Genomic DNA, 20,446 nt, shown 5'->3' with positions numbered 1-20,446 from the left:
CTAAATGCTTTTAGGCTTCACAGCTAGTGGTTTCGAAGTGGTCGGCTGGTGAGAAAGGTGACAAAAGAGACTTTCATTCCTCATCTGTGCTAGAGATCCATTTCTCAAGGACGCATGCTTGAAAAGTCGTTAGGATTGATTGTTAAGGGTTTTGAAGCGCTCAGTTGGTGAGAAATACTAAAAATAGGCAATTCATTCCTGAGCTGGCTTTGGGACACGTGTCTCAAGGATTCTTCATCTAAATACCTTTAGGCTGCACAGCTAGTGGTTTGGAAGAGGTCGGTAGGTGAGAAAGATGAAGAAAGAGAATTTCATTCCTGTGCTGTGCTAGTGAAAAATTTCACAAGGAGTCATGCTTGAAAAGTCACTAGTGTGTACTGCTCCTGATTTGGACAAGATCGCATCGTGAGAGACGACAAATGAGAATTTCCTTGCTGACTGTGCTAAGGAGATGATGCTCAAGGAATGATCCTTGAAAAGCCATTAGGATGAACGGCTAGTGGTTTGGAAGTCATCATTAAAGGAGAAACACTTAAAATGAGAGTCTTCATTCCTGAGTTGTGCTATTAACAAATTACTCTAGGAATCTTTGTGTAAAAGCCATTAAGATGCACTGCTAATGGTTGCGGAGAGCTCCATTCACGCGAAACAGGTGAAGAGGTTGAATGGGACCCTAAAGATGCTGCTGATAACCATTATGGTCCAGTACCCGTAGGACTGGGACAAGTTATTTACCCCACCTGCTGTTCGCAAAGAGGGTAGTGCGCCAGGAATGCACAAGCTTTTCCCCGTATGGGAGGAGTGCCAGGGGACCCCTAGACTTCATGAGGGATGAGTGGGAGGGGTAGACCTCTCCAGGGGGATCATCAATGGTGGAGTATGTACTGATTTCCTGGGAAAAGCTCGTGGAGCTCATGGGCTTGGCTAGAAGAAACCTAGCAAGGACACAGAGGAAGCAGAAGGTCTGGTACGACCGCTCAGCATGTGCCCACCCCTATGCTACCGGGGAGCAGGTGATGGTTCTCATCCCTGTGAAGAGGAACAAGAACTATTGAGTCCTGTGATGTGCTTGGGGCTCAGGTCTCTAGGCAGCTTCATCTAAAAGCCATTAGAAAGCTAGTGTTTAGGAAGAGACCTGTTATTAGAAAGACAAAACAAGATAAATTCCGTCCAGATTTGTGCTATGACAAATTTCTCTTGGAATCTTCATCTAAATGTCATTAGAATGCACTGCTAGTGTTTACAAAGAGAAGTGTAGGGGAGAAAGACAAACAACTCAGCTAATTATTGATCCGTGCTAGGGACAAATGTCTCAAGGAAACCTCGCCTGGAAGACAGGAGGAGGGACTTTTAATGGTTTAGCGAGCTCGGTTCGTGAGAAAGGCCAACAAATGAGAATGTCATTCCTGATTTGTGCTAGAGATCAATGTTTCAAAGCATCATACTGCAAATGGCATTTTTTGGAAGACATCGGTTTATGAGAAAGACGAAAAATTATTCATTCATTCCTGAGCTGTGCTACTGACAAATGTCACAAGGAGTCATGTTGTGCTACTGATTTGGAAGAGAACGGTTCATGTGCAAGAGGAAAGGTGTGAATTTCATTTCTGAGCTCTGCTAGGGCCAAATTTCTCAAGCTATTACGTTAGACTGTTAATGCTTTGCAAGTGATCGTTTCGTGAGAAAGACGAAAAAGAGAATTTTGTTCCTGATCTGTCCTAGGGCCAAATGTCCCTAAGACTCCTCTTCTGAAAGCCCTGAAGATGCCCTGCTGATTGTTTCGGAGACAGCGAGTCATGAGAAAGAAGAGAAATGCGAATTTCATTCCTGACGGCGCTAGGTATAAATATTTCAAGGAATCATGCTCAAAAAGCCATTACGATAGACTGGACATGATTTCTAAGAGATCGGTTCGTGAGAAAGATGAAAAAGAGAAATTAATTCTTGTTCTCTGCTGGGGACCAATTTCTCAATTAATCATGCTTCGAAAGCAATTAGGATGCACTGCCAATGGTTTGGAAGACATCAGTTCCAGAGAAAGAGAAAAAAAATGACTGACTTATTACTGATCCGTGCTAAGGACAAATGTCTCAAAGACTCCTCATCCAAAAGTCATTGGGCTGCTTGCTTATGGTTTGGAAGAAATCGGTTCATGAGAAAGACGAAAAATGAGGAATTCATTGCTGAGCTGCTTTGGTTACAAATTTCTCAAGGAATCATACTTCTAAAGCCTAATGTACTGCTACTGGTTTGGAAGGACTCGGTTCGGGAGAAAGACGAAACGTGAGAATTTCATTCCTAATCTGAGCTAGCGATCAATTTCTCAAGGAAGCATGCTGCGAAAGGCCTTTGGAGGCACTCTTAATGGTTCGGAAGCCAAAGGTTTATGTGAAAGAAGAAAAATGACAAATTCATTCCTGTTCTGTGCTTACGGATACATTTCTCAAGGACTCATGCTTGAAAAGTCGTTAGCATTGATTGTTTATGGTTTTTGAAGCGCTCAGTTGGTGAGAAATACTAAAAATACGAAATTCATTCCTGAGCTGTGCTTGGGACACATGTCTCAAGGAGTTTTCATCTAAATGCTTTTAGGCTTCACAGCTAGTGGTTTCGAAGTGGTCGGCTGGTGAGAAAGGTGACAAAAGAGACTTTCATTCCTCATCTGTGCTAGAGATCCATTTCTCAAGGACGCATGCTTGAAAAGTCGTTAGGATTGATTGTTAAGGGTTTTGAAGCGCTCAGTTGGTGAGAAATACTAAAAATAGGCAATTCGTTCCTGAGCTGGCTTTGGGACACGTGTCTCAAGGATTCTTCATCTAAATACCTTTAGGCTGCACAGCTAGTGGTTTGGAAGAGGTCGGTAGGTGAGAAAGATGAAGAAAGAGAATTTCATTCCTGTGCTGTGCTAGTGAAAAATTTCACAAGGAGTCATGCTTGAAAAGTCACTAGTGTGTACTGCTCCTGATTTGGACAAGATCGCATCGTGAGAGACGACAAATGAGAATTTCCTTGCTGACTGTGCTAAGGAGATGATGCTCAAGGAATGATCCTTGAAAAGCCATTAGGATGAACGGCTAGTGGTTTGGAAGTCATCATTAAAGGAGAAACACTTAAAATGAGAGTCTTCATTCCTGAGTTGTGCTATTAACAAATTACTCTAGGAATCTTTGTGTAAAAGCCATTAAGATGCACTGCTAATGGTTGCGGAGAGCTCCATTCACGCGAAACAGGTGAAGAGGTTGAATGGGACCCTAAAGATGCTGCTGATAACCATTATGGTCCAGTACCCGTAGGACTGGGACAAGTTATTTACCCCACCTGCTGTTCGCAAAGAGGGTAGTGCGCCAGGAATGCACAAGCTTTTCCCCGTATGGGAGGAGTGCCAGGGGACCCCTAGACTTCATGAGGGATGAGTGGGAGGGGTAGACCTCTCCAGGGGGATCATCAATGGTGGAGTATGTACTGATTTCCTGGGAAAAGCTCGTGGAGCTCATGGGCTTGGCTAGAAGAAACCTAGCAAGGACACAGAGGAAGCAGAAGGTCTGGTACGACCGCTCAGCATGTGCCCACCCCTATGCTACCGGGGAGCAGGTGATGGTTCTCATCCCTGTGAAGAGGAACAAGAACTATTGAGTCCTGTGATGTGCTTGGGGCTCAGGTCTCTAGGCAGCTTCATCTAAAAGCCATTAGAAAGCTAGTGTTTAGGAAGAGACCTGTTATTAGAAAGACAAAACAAGATAAATTCCGTCCAGATTTGTGCTATGACAAATTTCTCTTGGAATCTTCATCTAAATGTCATTAGAATGCACTGCTAGTGTTTACAAAGAGAAGTGTAGGGGAGAAAGACAAACAACTCAGCTAATTATTGATCCGTGCTAGGGACAAATGTCTCAAGGAAACCTCGCCTGGAAGACAGGAGGAGGGACTTTTAATGGTTTAGCGAGCTCGGTTCGTGAGAAAGGCCAACAAATGAGAATGTCATTCCTGATTTGTGCTAGAGATCAATGTTTCAAAGCATCATACTGCAAATGGCATTTTTTGGAAGACATCGGTTTATGAGAAAGACGAAAAATTATTCATTCATTCCTGAGCTGTGCTACTGACAAATGTCACAAGGAGTCATGTTGTGCTACTGATTTGGAAGAGAACGGTTCATGTGCAAGAGGAAAGGTGTGAATTTCATTTCTGAGCTCTGCTAGGGCCAAATTTCTCAAGCTATTACGTTAGACTGTTAATGCTTTGCAAGTGATCGTTTCGTGAGAAAGACGAAAAAGAGAATTTTGTTCCTGATCTGTCCTAGGGCCAAATGTCCCTAAGACTCCTCTTCTGAAAGCCCTGAAGATACCCTGCTGATTGTTTCGGAGACAGCGAGTCATGAGAAAGAAGAGAAATGCGAATTTCATTCCTGACGGCGCTAGGTATAAATATTTCAAGGAATCATGCTCAAAAAGCCATTACGATAGACTGGACATGATTTCTAAGAGATCGGTTCGTGAGAAAGATGAAAAAGAGAAATTAATTCTTGTTCTCTGCTGGGGACCAATTTCTCAATTAATCATGCTTCGAAAGCAATTAGGATGCACTGCCAATGGTTTGGAAGACATCAGTTCCAGAGAAAGAGAAAAAAAATGACTCTTATTACTGATCCGTGCTAAGGACAAATGTCTCAAAGACTCCTCATCCAAAAGTCATTGGGCTGCTTGCTTATGGTTTGGAAGAAATCGGTTCATGAGAAAGACGAAAAATGAGGAATTCATTGCTGAGCTGCTTTGGTTACAAATTTCTCAAGGAATCATACTTCTAAAGCCTAATGTACTGCTACTGGTTTGGAAGAACTCGGTTCGGGAGAAAGACGAAACGTGAGAATTTCATTCCTAATCTGAGCTAGCGATCAATTTCTCAAGGAAGCATGCTGCGAAACGCCTTTGGAGGCACTCTTAATGGTTCGGAAGCCATAGGTTTATGAGAAAGAAGAAAAATGACAAATTCATTCCTGTTCTGTGCTTACGGATACATTTCTCAAGGACTCATGCTTGAAAAGTCGTTAGCATTGATTGTTTATGGTTTTTGAAGCGCTCAGTTGGTGAGAAATACTAAAAATACGAAATTCATTCCTGAGCTGTGCTTGGGACACATGTCTCAAGGAGTTTTCATCTAAATGCTTTTAGGCTTCACAGCTAGTGGTTTCGAAGTGGTCGGCTGGTGAGAAAGGTGACAAAAGAGACTTTCATTCCTCATCTGTGCTAGAGATCCATTTCTCAAGGACGCATGCTTGAAAAGTCGTTAGGATTGATTGTTAAGGGTTTTGAAGCGCTCAGTTGGTGAGAAATACTAAAAATAGGCAATTCGTTCCTGAGCTGGCTTTGGGACACGTGTCTCAAGGATTCTTCATCTAAATACCTTTAGGCTGCACAGCTAGTGGTTTGGAAGAGGTCGGTAGGTGAGAAAGATGAAGAAAGAGAATTTCATTCCTGTGCTGTGCTAGTGAAAAATTTCACAAGGAGTCATGCTTGAAAAGTCACTAGTGTGTACTGCTCCTGATTTGGACAAGATCGCATCGTGAGAGACGACAAATGAGAATTTCCTTGCTGACTGTGCTAAGGAGATGATGCTCAAGGAATGATCCTTGAAAAGCCATTAGGATGAACGGCTAGTGGTTTGGAAGTCATCATTAAAGGAGAAACACTTAAAATGAGAGTCTTCATTCCTGAGTTGTGCTATTAACAAATTACTCTAGGAATCTTTGTGTAAAAGCCATTAAGATGCACTGCTAATGGTTGCGGAGAGCTCCATTCACGCGAAACAGGTGAAGAGGTTGAATGGGACCCTAAAGATGCTGCTGATAACCATTATGGTCCAGTACCCGTAGGACTGGGACAAGTTATTTACCCCACCTGCTGTTCGCAAAGAGGGTAGTGCGCCAGGAATGCACAAGCTTTTCCCCGTATGGGAGGAGTGCCAGGGGACCCCTAGACTTCATGAGGGATGAGTGGGAGGGGTAGACCTCTCCAGGGGGATCATCAATGGTGGAGTATGTACTGATTTCCTGGGAAAAGCTCGTGGAGCTCATGGGCTTGGCTAGAAGAAACCTAGCAAGGACACAGAGGAAGCAGAAGGTCTGGTACGACCGCTCAGCATGTGCCCACCCCTATGCTACCGGGGAGCAGGTGATGGTTCTCATCCCTGTGAAGAGGAACAAGAACTATTGAGTCCTGTGATGTGCTTGGGGCTCAGGTCTCTAGGCAGCTTCATCTAAAAGCCATTAGAAAGCTAGTGTTTAGGAAGAGACCTGTTATTAGAAAGACAAAACAAGATAAATTCCGTCCAGATTTGTGCTATGACAAATTTCTCTTGGAATCTTCATCTAAATGTCATTAGAATGCACTGCTAGTGTTTACAAAGAGAAGTGTAGGGGAGAAAGACAAACAACTCAGCTAATTATTGATCCGTGCTAGGGACAAATGTCTCAAGGAAACCTCGCCTGGAAGACAGGAGGAGGGACTTTTAATGGTTTAGCGAGCTCGGTTCGTGAGAAAGGCCAACAAATGAGAATGTCATTCCTGATTTGTGCTAGAGATCAATGTTTCAAAGCATCATACTGCAAATGGCATTTTTTGGAAGACATCGGTTTATGAGAAAGACGAAAAATTATTCATTCATTCCTGAGCTGTGCTACTGACAAATGTCACAAGGAGTCATGTTGTGCTACTGATTTGGAAGAGAACGGTTCATGTGCAAGAGGAAAGGTGTGAATTTCATTTCTGAGCTCTGCTAGGGCCAAATTTCTCAAGCTATTACGTTAGACTGTTAATGCTTTGCAAGTGATCGTTTCGTGAGAAAGACGAAAAAGAGAATTTTGTTCCTGATCTGTCCTAGGGCCAAATGTCCCTAAGACTCCTCTTCTGAAAGCCCTGAAGATGCCCTGCTGATTGTTTCGGAGACAGCGAGTCATGAGAAAGAAGAGAAATGCGAATTTCATTCCTGACGGCGCTAGGTATAAATATTTCAAGGAATCATGCTCAAAAAGCCATTACGATAGACTGGACATGATTTCTAAGAGATCGGTTCGTGAGAAAGATGAAAAAGAGAAATTAATTCTTGTTCTCTGCTGGGGACCAATTTCTCAATTAATCATGCTTCGAAAGCAATTAGGATGCACTGCCAATGGTTTGGAAGACATCAGTTCCAGAGAAAGAGAAAAAAAATGACTGACTTATTACTGATCCGTGCTAAGGACAAATGTCTCAAAGACTCCTCATCCAAAAGTCATTGGGCTGCTTGCTTATGGTTTGGAAGAAATCGGTTCATGAGAAAGACGAAAAATGAGGAATTCATTGCTGAGCTGCTTTGGTTACAAATTTCTCAAGGAATCATACTTCTAAAGCCTAATGTACTGCTACTGGTTTGGAAGGACTCGGTTCGGGAGAAAGACGAAACGTGAGAATTTCATTCCTAATCTGAGCTAGCGATCAATTTCTCAAGGAAGCATGCTGCGAAACGCCTTTGGAGGCACTCTTAATGGTTCGGAAGCCATAGGTTTATGAGAAAGAAGAAAAATGACAAATTCATTCCTGTTCTGTGCTTACGGATACATTTCTCAAGGACTCATGCTTGAAAAGTCGTTAGCATTGATTGTTTATGGTTTTTGAAGCGCTCAGTTGGTGAGAAATACTAAAAATACGAAATTCATTCCTGAGCTGTGCTTGGGACACATGTCTCAAGGAGTTTTCATCTAAATGCTTTTAGGCTTCACAGCTAGTGGTTTCGAAGTGGTCGGCTGGTGAGAAAGGTGACAAAAGAGACTTTCATTCCTCATCTGTGCTAGAGATCCATTTCTCAAGGACGCATGCTTGAAAAGTCGTTAGGATTGATTGTTAAGGGTTTTGAAGCGCTCAGTTGGTGAGAAATACTAAAAATAGGCAATTCATTCCTGAGCTGGCTTTGGGACACGTGTCTCAAGGATTCTTCATCTAAATACCTTTAGGCTGCACAGCTAGTGGTTTGGAAGAGGTCGGTAGGTGAGAAAGATGAAGAAAGAGAATTTCATTCCTGTGCTGTGCTAGTGAAAAATTTCACAAGGAGTCATGCTTGAAAAGTCACTAGTGTGTACTGCTCCTGATTTGGACAAGATCGCATCGTGAGAGACGACAAATGAGAATTTCCTTGCTGACTGTGCTAAGGAGATGATGCTCAAGGAATGATCCTTGAAAAGCCATTAGGATGAACGGCTAGTGGTTTGGAAGTCATCATTAAAGGAGAAACACTTAAAATGAGAGTCTTCATTCCTGAGTTGTGCTATTAACAAATTACTCTAGGAATCTTTGTGTAAAAGCCATTAAGATGCACTGCTAATGGTTGCGGAGAGCTCCATTCACGCGAAACAGGTGAAGAGGTTGAATGGGACCCTAAAGATGCTGCTGATAACCATTATGGTCCAGTACCCGTAGGACTGGGACAAGTTATTTACCCCACCTGCTGTTCGCAAAGAGGGTAGTGCGCCAGGAATGCACAAGCTTTTCCCCGTATGGGAGGAGTGCCAGGGGACCCCTAGACTTCATGAGGGATGAGTGGGAGGGGTAGACCTCTCCAGGGGGATCATCAATGGTGGAGTATGTACTGATTTCCTGGGAAAAGCTCGTGGAGCTCATGGGCTTGGCTAGAAGAAACCTAGCAAGGACACAGAGGAAGCAGAAGGTCTGGTACGACCGCTCAGCATGTGCCCACCCCTATGCTACCGGGGAGCAGGTGATGGTTCTCATCCCTGTGAAGAGGAACAAGAACTATTGAGTCCTGTGATGTGCTTGGGGCTCAGGTCTCTAGGCAGCTTCATCTAAAAGCCATTAGAAAGCTAGTGTTTAGGAAGAGACCTGTTATTAGAAAGACAAAACAAGATAAATTCCGTCCAGATTTGTGCTATGACAAATTTCTCTTGGAATCTTCATCTAAATGTCATTAGAATGCACTGCTAGTGTTTACAAAGAGAAGTGTAGGGGAGAAAGACAAACAACTCAGCTAATTATTGATCCGTGCTAGGGACAAATGTCTCAAGGAAACCTCGCCTGGAAGACAGGAGGAGGGACTTTTAATGGTTTAGCGAGCTCGGTTCGTGAGAAAGGCCAACAAATGAGAATGTCATTCCTGATTTGTGCTAGAGATCAATGTTTCAAAGCATCATACTGCAAATGGCATTTTTTGGAAGACATCGGTTTATGAGAAAGACGAAAAATTATTCATTCATTCCTGAGCTGTGCTACTGACAAATGTCACAAGGAGTCATGTTGTGCTACTGATTTGGAAGAGAACGGTTCATGTGCAAGAGGAAAGGTGTGAATTTCATTTCTGAGCTCTGCTAGGGCCAAATTTCTCAAGCTATTACGTTAGACTGTTAATGCTTTGCAAGTGATCGTTTCGTGAGAAAGACGAAAAAGAGAATTTTGTTCCTGATCTGTCCTAGGGCCAAATGTCCCTAAGACTCCTCTTCTGAAAGCCCTGAAGATACCCTGCTGATTGTTTCGGAGACAGCGAGTCATGAGAAAGAAGAGAAATGCGAATTTCATTCCTGACGGCGCTAGGTATAAATATTTCAAGGAATCATGCTCAAAAAGCCATTACGATAGACTGGACATGATTTCTAAGAGATCGGTTCGTGAGAAAGATGAAAAAGAGAAATTAATTCTTGTTCTCTGCTGGGGACCAATTTCTCAATTAATCATGCTTCGAAAGCAATTAGGATGCACTGCCAATGGTTTGGAAGACATCAGTTCCAGAGAAAGAGAAAAAAAATGACTCTTATTACTGATCCGTGCTAAGGACAAATGTCTCAAAGACTCCTCATCCAAAAGTCATTGGGCTGCTTGCTTATGGTTTGGAAGAAATCGGTTCATGAGAAAGACGAAAAATGAGGAATTCATTGCTGAGCTGCTTTGGTTACAAATTTCTCAAGGAATCATACTTCTAAAGCCTAATGTACTGCTACTGGTTTGGAAGAACTCGGTTCGGGAGAAAGACGAAACGTGAGAATTTCATTCCTAATCTGAGCTAGCGATCAATTTCTCAAGGAAGCATGCTGCGAAACGCCTTTGGAGGCACTCTTAATGGTTCGGAAGCCATAGGTTTATGAGAAAGAAGAAAAATGACAAATTCATTCCTGTTCTGTGCTTACGGATACATTTCTCAAGGACTCATGCTTGAAAAGTCGTTAGCATTGATTGTTTATGGTTTTTGAAGCGCTCAGTTGGTGAGAAATACTAAAAATACGAAATTCATTCCTGAGCTGTGCTTGGGACACATGTCTCAAGGAGTTTTCATCTAAATGCTTTTAGGCTTCACAGCTAGTGGTTTCGAAGTGGTCGGCTGGTGAGAAAGGTGACAAAAGAGACTTTCATTCCTCATCTGTGCTAGAGATCCATTTCTCAAGGACGCATGCTTGAAAAGTCGTTAGGATTGATTGTTAAGGGTTTTGAAGCGCTCAGTTGGTGAGAAATACTAAAAATAGGCAATTCGTTCCTGAGCTGGCTTTGGGACACGTGTCTCAAGGATTCTTCATCTAAATACCTTTAGGCTGCACAGCTAGTGGTTTGGAAGAGGTCGGTAGGTGAGAAAGATGAAGAAAGAGAATTTCATTCCTGTGCTGTGCTAGTGAAAAATTTCACAAGGAGTCATGCTTGAAAAGTCACTAGTGTGTACTGCTCCTGATTTGGACAAGATCGCATCGTGAGAGACGACAAATGAGAATTTCCTTGCTGACTGTGCTAAGGAGATGATGCTCAAGGAATGATCCTTGAAAAGCCATTAGGATGAACGGCTAGTGGTTTGGAAGTCATCATTAAAGGAGAAACACTTAAAATGAGAGTCTTCATTCCTGAGTTGTGCTATTAACAAATTACTCTAGGAATCTTTGTGTAAAAGCCATTAAGATGCACTGCTAATGGTTGCGGAGAGCTCCATTCACGCGAAACAGGTGAAGAGGTTGAATGGGACCCTAAAGATGCTGCTGATAACCATTATGGTCCAGTACCCGTAGGACTGGGACAAGTTATTTACCCCACCTGCTGTTCGCAAAGAGGGTAGTGCGCCAGGAATGCACAAGCTTTTCCCCGTATGGGAGGAGTGCCAGGGGACCCCTAGACTTCATGAGGGATGAGTGGGAGGGGTAGACCTCTCCAGGGGGATCATCAATGGTGGAGTATGTACTGATTTCCTGGGAAAAGCTCGTGGAGCTCATGGGCTTGGCTAGAAGAAACCTAGCAAGGACACAGAGGAAGCAGAAGGTCTGGTACGACCGCTCAGCATGTGCCCACCCCTATGCTACCGGGGAGCAGGTGATGGTTCTCATCCCTGTGAAGAGGAACAAGAACTATTGAGTCCTGTGATGTGCTTGGGGCTCAGGTCTCTAGGCAGCTTCATCTAAAAGCCATTAGAAAGCTAGTGTTTAGGAAGAGACCTGTTATTAGAAAGACAAAACAAGATAAATTCCGTCCAGATTTGTGCTATGACAAATTTCTCTTGGAATCTTCATCTAAATGTCATTAGAATGCACTGCTAGTGTTTACAAAGAGAAGTGTAGGGGAGAAAGACAAACAACTCAGCTAATTATTGATCCGTGCTAGGGACAAATGTCTCAAGGAAACCTCGCCTGGAAGACAGGAGGAGGGACTTTTAATGGTTTAGCGAGCTCGGTTCGTGAGAAAGGCCAACAAATGAGAATGTCATTCCTGATTTGTGCTAGAGATCAATGTTTCAAAGCATCATACTGCAAATGGCATTTTTTGGAAGACATCGGTTTATGAGAAAGACGAAAAATTATTCATTCATTCCTGAGCTGTGCTACTGACAAATGTCACAAGGAGTCATGTTGTGCTACTGATTTGGAAGAGAACGGTTCATGTGCAAGAGGAAAGGTGTGAATTTCATTTCTGAGCTCTGCTAGGGCCAAATTTCTCAAGCTATTACGTTAGACTGTTAATGCTTTGCAAGTGATCGTTTCGTGAGAAAGACGAAAAAGAGAATTTTGTTCCTGATCTGTCCTAGGGCCAAATGTCCCTAAGACTCCTCTTCTGAAAGCCCTGAAGATGCCCTGCTGATTGTTTCGGAGACAGCGAGTCATGAGAAAGAAGAGAAATGCGAATTTCATTCCTGACGGCGCTAGGTATAAATATTTCAAGGAATCATGCTCAAAAAGCCATTACGATAGACTGGACATGATTTCTAAGAGATCGGTTCGTGAGAAAGATGAAAAAGAGAAATTAATTCTTGTTCTCTGCTGGGGACCAATTTCTCAATTAATCATGCTTCGAAAGCAATTAGGATGCACTGCCAATGGTTTGGAAGACATCAGTTCCAGAGAAAGAGAAAAAAAATGACTGACTTATTACTGATCCGTGCTAAGGACAAATGTCTCAAAGACTCCTCATCCAAAAGTCATTGGGCTGCTTGCTTATGGTTTGGAAGAAATCGGTTCATGAGAAAGACGAAAAATGAGGAATTCATTGCTGAGCTGCTTTGGTTACAAATTTCTCAAGGAATCATACTTCTAAAGCCTAATGTACTGCTACTGGTTTGGAAGGACTCGGTTCGGGAGAAAGACGAAACGTGAGAATTTCATTCCTAATCTGAGCTAGCGATCAATTTCTCAAGGAAGCATGCTGCGAAACGCCTTTGGAGGCACTCTTAATGGTTCGGAAGCCATAGGTTTATGAGAAAGAAGAAAAATGACAAATTCATTCCTGTTCTGTGCTTACGGATACATTTCTCAAGGACTCATGCTTGAAAAGTCGTTAGCATTGATTGTTTATGGTTTTTGAAGCGCTCAGTTGGTGAGAAATACTAAAAATACGAAATTCATTCCTGAGCTGTGCTTGGGACACATGTCTCAAGGAGTTTTCATCTAAATGCTTTTAGGCTTCACAGCTAGTGGTTTCGAAGTGGTCGGCTGGTGAGAAAGGTGACAAAAGAGACTTTCATTCCTCATCTGTGCTAGAGATCCATTTCTCAAGGACGCATGCTTGAAAAGTCGTTAGGATTGATTGTTAAGGGTTTTGAAGCGCTCAGTTGGTGAGAAATACTAAAAATAGGCAATTCATTCCTGAGCTGGCTTTGGGACACGTGTCTCAAGGATTCTTCATCTAAATACCTTTAGGCTGCACAGCTAGTGGTTTGGAAGAGGTCGGTAGGTGAGAAAGATGAAGAAAGAGAATTTCATTCCTGTGCTGTGCTAGTGAAAAATTTCACAAGGAGTCATGCTTGAAAAGTCACTAGTGTGTACTGCTCCTGATTTGGACAAGATCGCATCGTGAGAGACGACAAATGAGAATTTCCTTGCTGACTGTGCTAAGGAGATGATGCTCAAGGAATGATCCTTGAAAAGCCATTAGGATGAACGGCTAGTGGTTTGGAAGTCATCATTAAAGGAGAAACACTTAAAATGAGAGTCTTCATTCCTGAGTTGTGCTATTAACAAATTACTCTAGGAATCTTTGTGTAAAAGCCATTAAGATGCACTGCTAATGGTTGCGGAGAGCTCCATTCACGCGAAACAGGTGAAGAGGTTGAATGGGACCCTAAAGATGCTGCTGATAACCATTATGGTCCAGTACCCGTAGGACTGGGACAAGTTATTTACCCCACCTGCTGTTCGCAAAGAGGGTAGTGCGCCAGGAATGCACAAGCTTTTCCCCGTATGGGAGGAGTGCCAGGGGACCCCTAGACTTCATGAGGGATGAGTGGGAGGGGTAGACCTCTCCAGGGGGATCATCAATGGTGGAGTATGTACTGATTTCCTGGGAAAAGCTCGTGGAGCTCATGGGCTTGGCTAGAAGAAACCTAGCAAGGACACAGAGGAAGCAGAAGGTCTGGTACGACCGCTCAGCATGTGCCCACCCCTATGCTACCGGGGAGCAGGTGATGGTTCTCATCCCTGTGAAGAGGAACAAGAACTATTGAGTCCTGTGATGTGCTTGGGGCTCAGGTCTCTAGGCAGCTTCATCTAAAAGCCATTAGAAAGCTAGTGTTTAGGAAGAGACCTGTTATTAGAAAGACAAAACAAGATAAATTCCGTCCAGATTTGTGCTATGACAAATTTCTCTTGGAATCTTCATCTAAATGTCATTAGAATGCACTGCTAGTGTTTACAAAGAGAAGTGTAGGGGAGAAAGACAAACAACTCAGCTAATTATTGATCCGTGCTAGGGACAAATGTCTCAAGGAAACCTCGCCTGGAAGACAGGAGGAGGGACTTTTAATGGTTTAGCGAGCTCGGTTCGTGAGAAAGGCCAACAAATGAGAATGTCATTCCTGATTTGTGCTAGAGATCAATGTTTCAAAGCATCATACTGCAAATGGCATTTTTTGGAAGACATCGGTTTATGAGAAAGACGAAAAATTATTCATTCATTCCTGAGCTGTGCTACTGACAAATGTCACAAGGAGTCATGTTGTGCTACTGATTTGGAAGAGAACGGTTCATGTGCAAGAGGAAAGGTGTGAATTTCATTTCTGAGCTCTGCTAGGGCCAAATTTCTCAAGCTATTACGTTAGACTGTTAATGCTTTGCAAGTGATCGTTTCGTGAGAAAGACGAAAAAGAGAATTTTGTTCCTGATCTGTCCTAGGGCCAAATGTCCCTAAGACTCCTCTTCTGAAAGCCCTGAAGATGCCCTGCTGATTGTTTCGGAGACAGCGAGTCATGAGAAAGAAGAGAAATGCGAATTTCATTCCTGACGGCGCTAGGTATAAATATTTCAAGGAATCATGCTCAAAAAGCCATTACGATAGACTGGACATGATTTCTAAGAGATCGGTTCGTGAGAAAGATGAAAAAGAGAAATTAATTCTTGTTCTCTGCTGGGGACCAATTTCTCAATTAATCATGCTTCGAAAGCAATTAGGATGCACTGCCAATGGTTTGGAAGACATCAGTTCCAGAGAAAGAGAAAAAAAATGACTGACTTATTACTGATCCGTGCTAAGGACAAATGTCTCAAAGACTCCTCATCCAAAAGTCATTGGGCTGCTTGCTTATGGTTTGGAAGAAATCGGTTCATGAGAAAGACGAAAAATGAGGAATTCATTGCTGAGCTGCTTTGGTTACAAATTTCTCAAGGAATCATACTTCTAAAGCCTAATGTACTGCTACTGGTTTGGAAGGACTCGGTTCGGGAGAAAGACGAAACGTGAGAATTTCATTCCTAATCTGAGCTAGCGATCAATTTCTCAAGGAAGCATGCTGCGAAAGGCCTTTGGAGGCACTCTTAATGGTTCGGAAGCCAAAGGTTTATGTGAAAGAAGAAAAATGACAAATTCATTCCTGTTCTGTGCTTACGGATACATTTCTCAAGGACTCATGCTTGAAAAGTCGTTAGCATTGATTGTTTATGGTTTTTGAAGCGCTCAGTTGGTGAGAAATACTAAAAATACGAAATTCATTCCTGAGCTGTGCTTGGGACACATGTCTCAAGGAGTTTTCATCTAAATGCTTTTAGGCTTCACAGCTAGTGGTTTCGAAGTGGTCGGCTGGTGAGAAAGGTGACAAAAGAGACTTTCATTCCTCATCTGTGCTAGAGATCCATTTCTCAAGGACGCATGCTTGAAAAGTCGTTAGGATTGATTGTTAAGGGTTTTGAAGCGCTCAGTTGGTGAGAAATACTAAAAATAGGCAATTCATTCCTGAGCTGGCTTTGGGACACGTGTCTCAAGGATTCTTCATCTAAATACCTTTAGGCTGCACAGCTAGTGGTTTGGAAGAGGTCGGTAGGTGAGAAAGATGAAGAAAGAGAATTTCATTCCTGTGCTGTGCTAGTGAAAAATTTCACAAGGAGTCATGCTTGAAAAGTCACTAGTGTGTACTGCTCCTGATTTGGACAAGATCGCATCGTGAGAGACGACAAATGAGAATTTCCTTGCTGACTGTGCTAAGGAGATGATGCTCAAGGAATGATCCTTGAAAAGCCATTAGGATGAACGGCTAGTGGTTTGGAAGTCATCATTAAAGGAGAAACACTTAAAATGAGAGTCTTCATTCCTGAGTTGTGCTATTAACAAATTACTCTAGGAATCTTTGTGTAAAAGCCATTAAGATGCACTGCTAATGGTTGCGGAGAGCTCCATTCACGCGAAACAGGTGAAGAGGTTGAATGGGACCCTAAAGATGCTGCTGATAACCATTATGGTCCAGTACCCGTAGGACTGGGACAAGTTATTTACCCCACCTGCTGTTCGCAAAGAGGGTAGTGCGCCAGGAATGCACAAGCTTTTCCCCGTATGGGAGGAGTGCCAGGGGACCCCTAGACTTCATGAGGGATGAGTGGGAGGGGTAGACCTCTCCAGGGGGATCATCAATGGTGGAGTATGTACTGATTTCCTGGGAAAAGCTCGTGGAGCTCATGGGCTTGGCTAGAAGAAACCTAGCAAGGACACAGAGGAAGCAGAAGGTCTGGTACGACCGCTCAGCATGTGCCCACCCCTATGCTACCGGGGAGCAGGTGATGGTTCTCATCCCTGTGAAGAGGAACAAGAACTATTGAGTCCTGTGATGTGCTTGGGGCTCAGGTCTCTAGGCAGCTTCATCTAAAAGCCATTAGAAAGCTAGTGTTTAGGAAGAGACCTGTTATTAGAAAGACAAAACAAGATAAATTCCGTCCAGATTTGTGCTATGACAAATTTCTCTTGGAATCTTCATCTAAATGTCATTAGAATGCACTGCTAGTGTTTACAAAGAGAAGTGTAGGGGAGAAAGACAAACAACTCAGCTAATTATTGATCCGTGCTAGGGACAAATGTCTCAAGGAAACCTCGCCTGGAAGACAGGAGGAGGGACTTTTAATGGTTTAGCGAGCTCGGTTCGTGAGAAAGGCCAACAAATGAGAATGTCATTCCTGATTTGTGCTAGAGATCAATGTTTCAAAGCATCATACTGCAAATGGCATTTTTTGGAAGACATCGGTTTATGAGAAAGACGAAAAATTATTCATTCATTCCTGAGCTGTGCTACTGACAAATGTCACAAGGAGTCATGTTGTGCTACTGATTTGGAAGAGAACGGTTCATGTGCAAGAGGAAAGGTGTGAATTTCATTTCTGAGCTCTGCTAGGGCCAAATTTCTCAAGCTATTACGTTAGACTGTTAATGCTTTGCAAGTGATCGTTTCGTGAGAAAGACGAAAAAGAGAATTTTGTTCCTGATCTGTCCTAGGGCCAAATGTCCCTAAGACTCCTCTTCTGAAAGCCCTGAAGATGCCCTGCTGATTGTTTCGGAGACAGCGAGTCATGAGAAAGAAGAGAAATGCGAATTTCATTCCTGACGGCGCTAGGTATAAATATTTCAAGGAATCATGCTCAAAAAGCCATTACGATAGACTGGACATGATTTCTAAGAGATCGGTTCGTGAGAAAGATGAAAAAGAGAAATTAATTCTTGTTCTCTGCTGGGGACCAATTTCTCAATTAATCATGCTTCGAAAGCAATTAGGATGCACTGCCAATGGTTTGGAAGACATCAGTTCCAGAGAAAGAGAAAAAAAATGACTGACTTATTACTGATCCGTGCTAAGGACAAATGTCTCAAAGACTCCTCATCCAAAAGTCATTGGGCTGCTTGCTTATGGTTTGGAAGAAATCGGTTCATGAGAAAGACGAAAAATGAGGAATTCATTGCTGAGCTGCTTTGGTTACAAATTTCTCAAGGAATCATACTTCTAAAGCCTAATGTACTGCTACTGGTTTGGAAGGACTCGGTTCGGGAGAAAGACGAAACGTGAGAATTTCATTCCTAATCTGAGCTAGCGATCAATTTCTCAAGGAAGCATGCTGCGAAACGCCTTTGGAGGCACTCTTAATGGTTCGGAAGCCAAAGGTTTATGTGAAAGAAGAAAAATGACAAATTCATTCCTGTTCTGTGCTTACGGATACATTTCTCAAGGACTCATGCTTGAAAAGTCGTTAGCATTGATTGTTTATGGTTTTTGAAGCGCTCAGTTGGTGAGAAATACTAAAAATACGAAATTCATTCCTGAGCTGTGCTTGGGACACATGTCTCAAGGAGTTTTCATCTAAATGCTTTTAGGCTTCACAGCTAGTGGTTTCGAAGTGGTCGGCTGGTGAGAAAGGTGACAAAAGAGACTTTCATTCCTCATCTGTGCTAGAGATCCATTTCTCAAGGACGCATGCTTGAAAAGTCGTTAGGATTGATTGTTAAGGGTTTTGAAGCGCTCAGTTGGTGAGAAATACTAAAAATAGGCAATTCATTCCTGAGCTGGCTTTGGGACACGTGTCTCAAGGATTCTTCATCTAAATACCTTTAGGCTGCACAGCTAGTGGTTTGGAAGAGGTCGGTAGGTGAGAAAGATGAAGAAAGAGAATTTCATTCCTGTGCTGTGCTAGTGAAAAATTTCACAAGGAGTCATGCTTGAAAAGTCACTAGTGTGTACTGCTCCTGATTTGGACAAGATCGCATCGTGAGAGACGACAAATGAGAATTTCCTTGCTGACTGTGCTAAGGAGATGATGCTCAAGGAATGATCCTTGAAAAGCCATTAGGATGAACGGCTAGTGGTTTGGAAGTCATCATTAAAGGAGAAACACTTAAAATGAGAGTCTTCATTCCTGAGTTGTGCTATTAACAAATTACTCTAGGAATCTTTGTGTAAAAGCCATTAAGATGCACTGCTAATGGTTGCGGAGAGCTCCATTCACGCGAAACAGGTGAAGAGGTTGAATGGGACCCTAAAGATGCTGCTGATAACCATTATGGTCCAGTACCCGTAGGACTGGGACAAGTTATTTACCCCACCTGCTGTTCGCAAAGAGGGTAGTGCGCCAGGAATGCACAAGCTTTTCCCCGTATGGGAGGAGTGCCAGGGGACCCCTAGACTTCATGAGGGATGAGTGGGAGGGGTAGACCTCTCCAGGGGGATCATCAATGGTGGAGTATGTACTGATTTCCTGGGAAAAGCTCGTGGAGCTCATGGGCTTGGCTAGAAGAAACCTAGCAAGGACACAGAGGAAGCAGAAGGTCTGGTACGACCGCTCAGCATGTGCCCACCCTTATGCTACCGGGGAGCAGGTGATGGTTCTCATCCCTGTGAAGAGGAACAAGAACTATTGAGTCCTGTGATGTGCTTGGGGCTCAGGTCTCTAGGCAGCTTCATCTAAAAGCCATTAGAAAGCTAGTGTTTAGGAAGAGACCTGTTATTAGAAAGACAAAACAAGATAAATTCCGTCCAGATTTGTGCTATGACAAATTTCTCTTGGAATCTTCATCTAAATGTCATTAGAATGCACTGCTAGTGTTTACAAAGAGAAGTGTAGGGGAGAAAGACAAACAACTCAGCTAATTATTGATCCGTGCTAGGGACAAATGTCTCAAGGAAACCTCGCCTGGAAGACAGGAGGAGGGACTTTTAATGGTTTAGCGAGCTCGGTTCGTGAGAAAGGCCAACAAATGAGAATGTCATTCCTGATTTGTGCTAGAGATCAATGTTTCAAAGCATCATACTGCAAATGGCATTTTTTGGAAGACATCGGTTTATGAGAAAGACGAAAAATTATTCATTCATTCCTGAGCTGTGCTACTGACAAATGTCACAAGGAGTCATGTTGTGCTACTGATTTGGAAGAGAACGGTTCATGTGCAAGAGGAAAGGTGTGAATTTCATTTCTGAGCTCTGCTAGGGCCAAATTTCTCAAGCTATTACGTTAGACTGTTAATGCTTTGCAAGTGATCGTTTCGTGAGAAAGACGAAAAAGAGAATTTTGTTCCTGATCTGTCCTAGGGCCAAATGTCCCTAAGACTCCTCTTCTGAAAGCCCTGAAGATGCCCTGCTGATTGTTTCGGAGACAGCGAGTCATGAGAAAGAAGAGAAATGCGAATTTCATTCCTGACGGCGCTAGGTATAAATATTTCAAGGAATCATGCTCAAAAAGCCATTACGATAGACTGGACATGATTTCTAAGAGATCGGTTCGTGAGAAAGATGAAAAAGAGAAATTAATTCTTGTTCTCTGCTGGGGACCAATTTCTCAATTAATCATGCTTCGAAAGCAATTAGGATGCACTGCCAATGGTTTGGAAGACATCAGTTCCAGAGAAAGAGAAAAAAAATGACTGACTTATTACTGATCCGTGCTAAGGACAAATGTCTCAAAGACTCCTCATCCAAAAGTCATTGGGCTGCTTGCTTATGGTTTGGAAGAAATCGGTTCATGAGAAAGACGAAAAATGAGGAATTCATTGCTGAGCTGCTTTGGTTACAAATTTCTCAAGGAATCATACTTCTAAAGCCTAATGTACTGCTACTGGTTTGGAAGGACTCGGTTCGGGAGAAAGACGAAACGTGAGAATTTCATTCCTAATCTGAGCTAGCGATCAATTTCTCAAGGAAGCATGCTGCGAAAGGCCTTTGGAGGCACTCTTAATGGTTCGGAAGCCATAGGTTTATGAGAAAGAAGAAAAAT

Source organism: Malaclemys terrapin, chromosome 14 (assembly GCF_027887155.1).
Source record: "Malaclemys terrapin pileata isolate rMalTer1 chromosome 14, rMalTer1.hap1, whole genome shotgun sequence".
In the NCBI taxonomy this organism is placed as follows: domain Eukaryota; kingdom Metazoa; phylum Chordata; order Testudines; family Emydidae; genus Malaclemys; species Malaclemys terrapin.
This window is presented reverse-complemented; position numbering follows the sequence as displayed.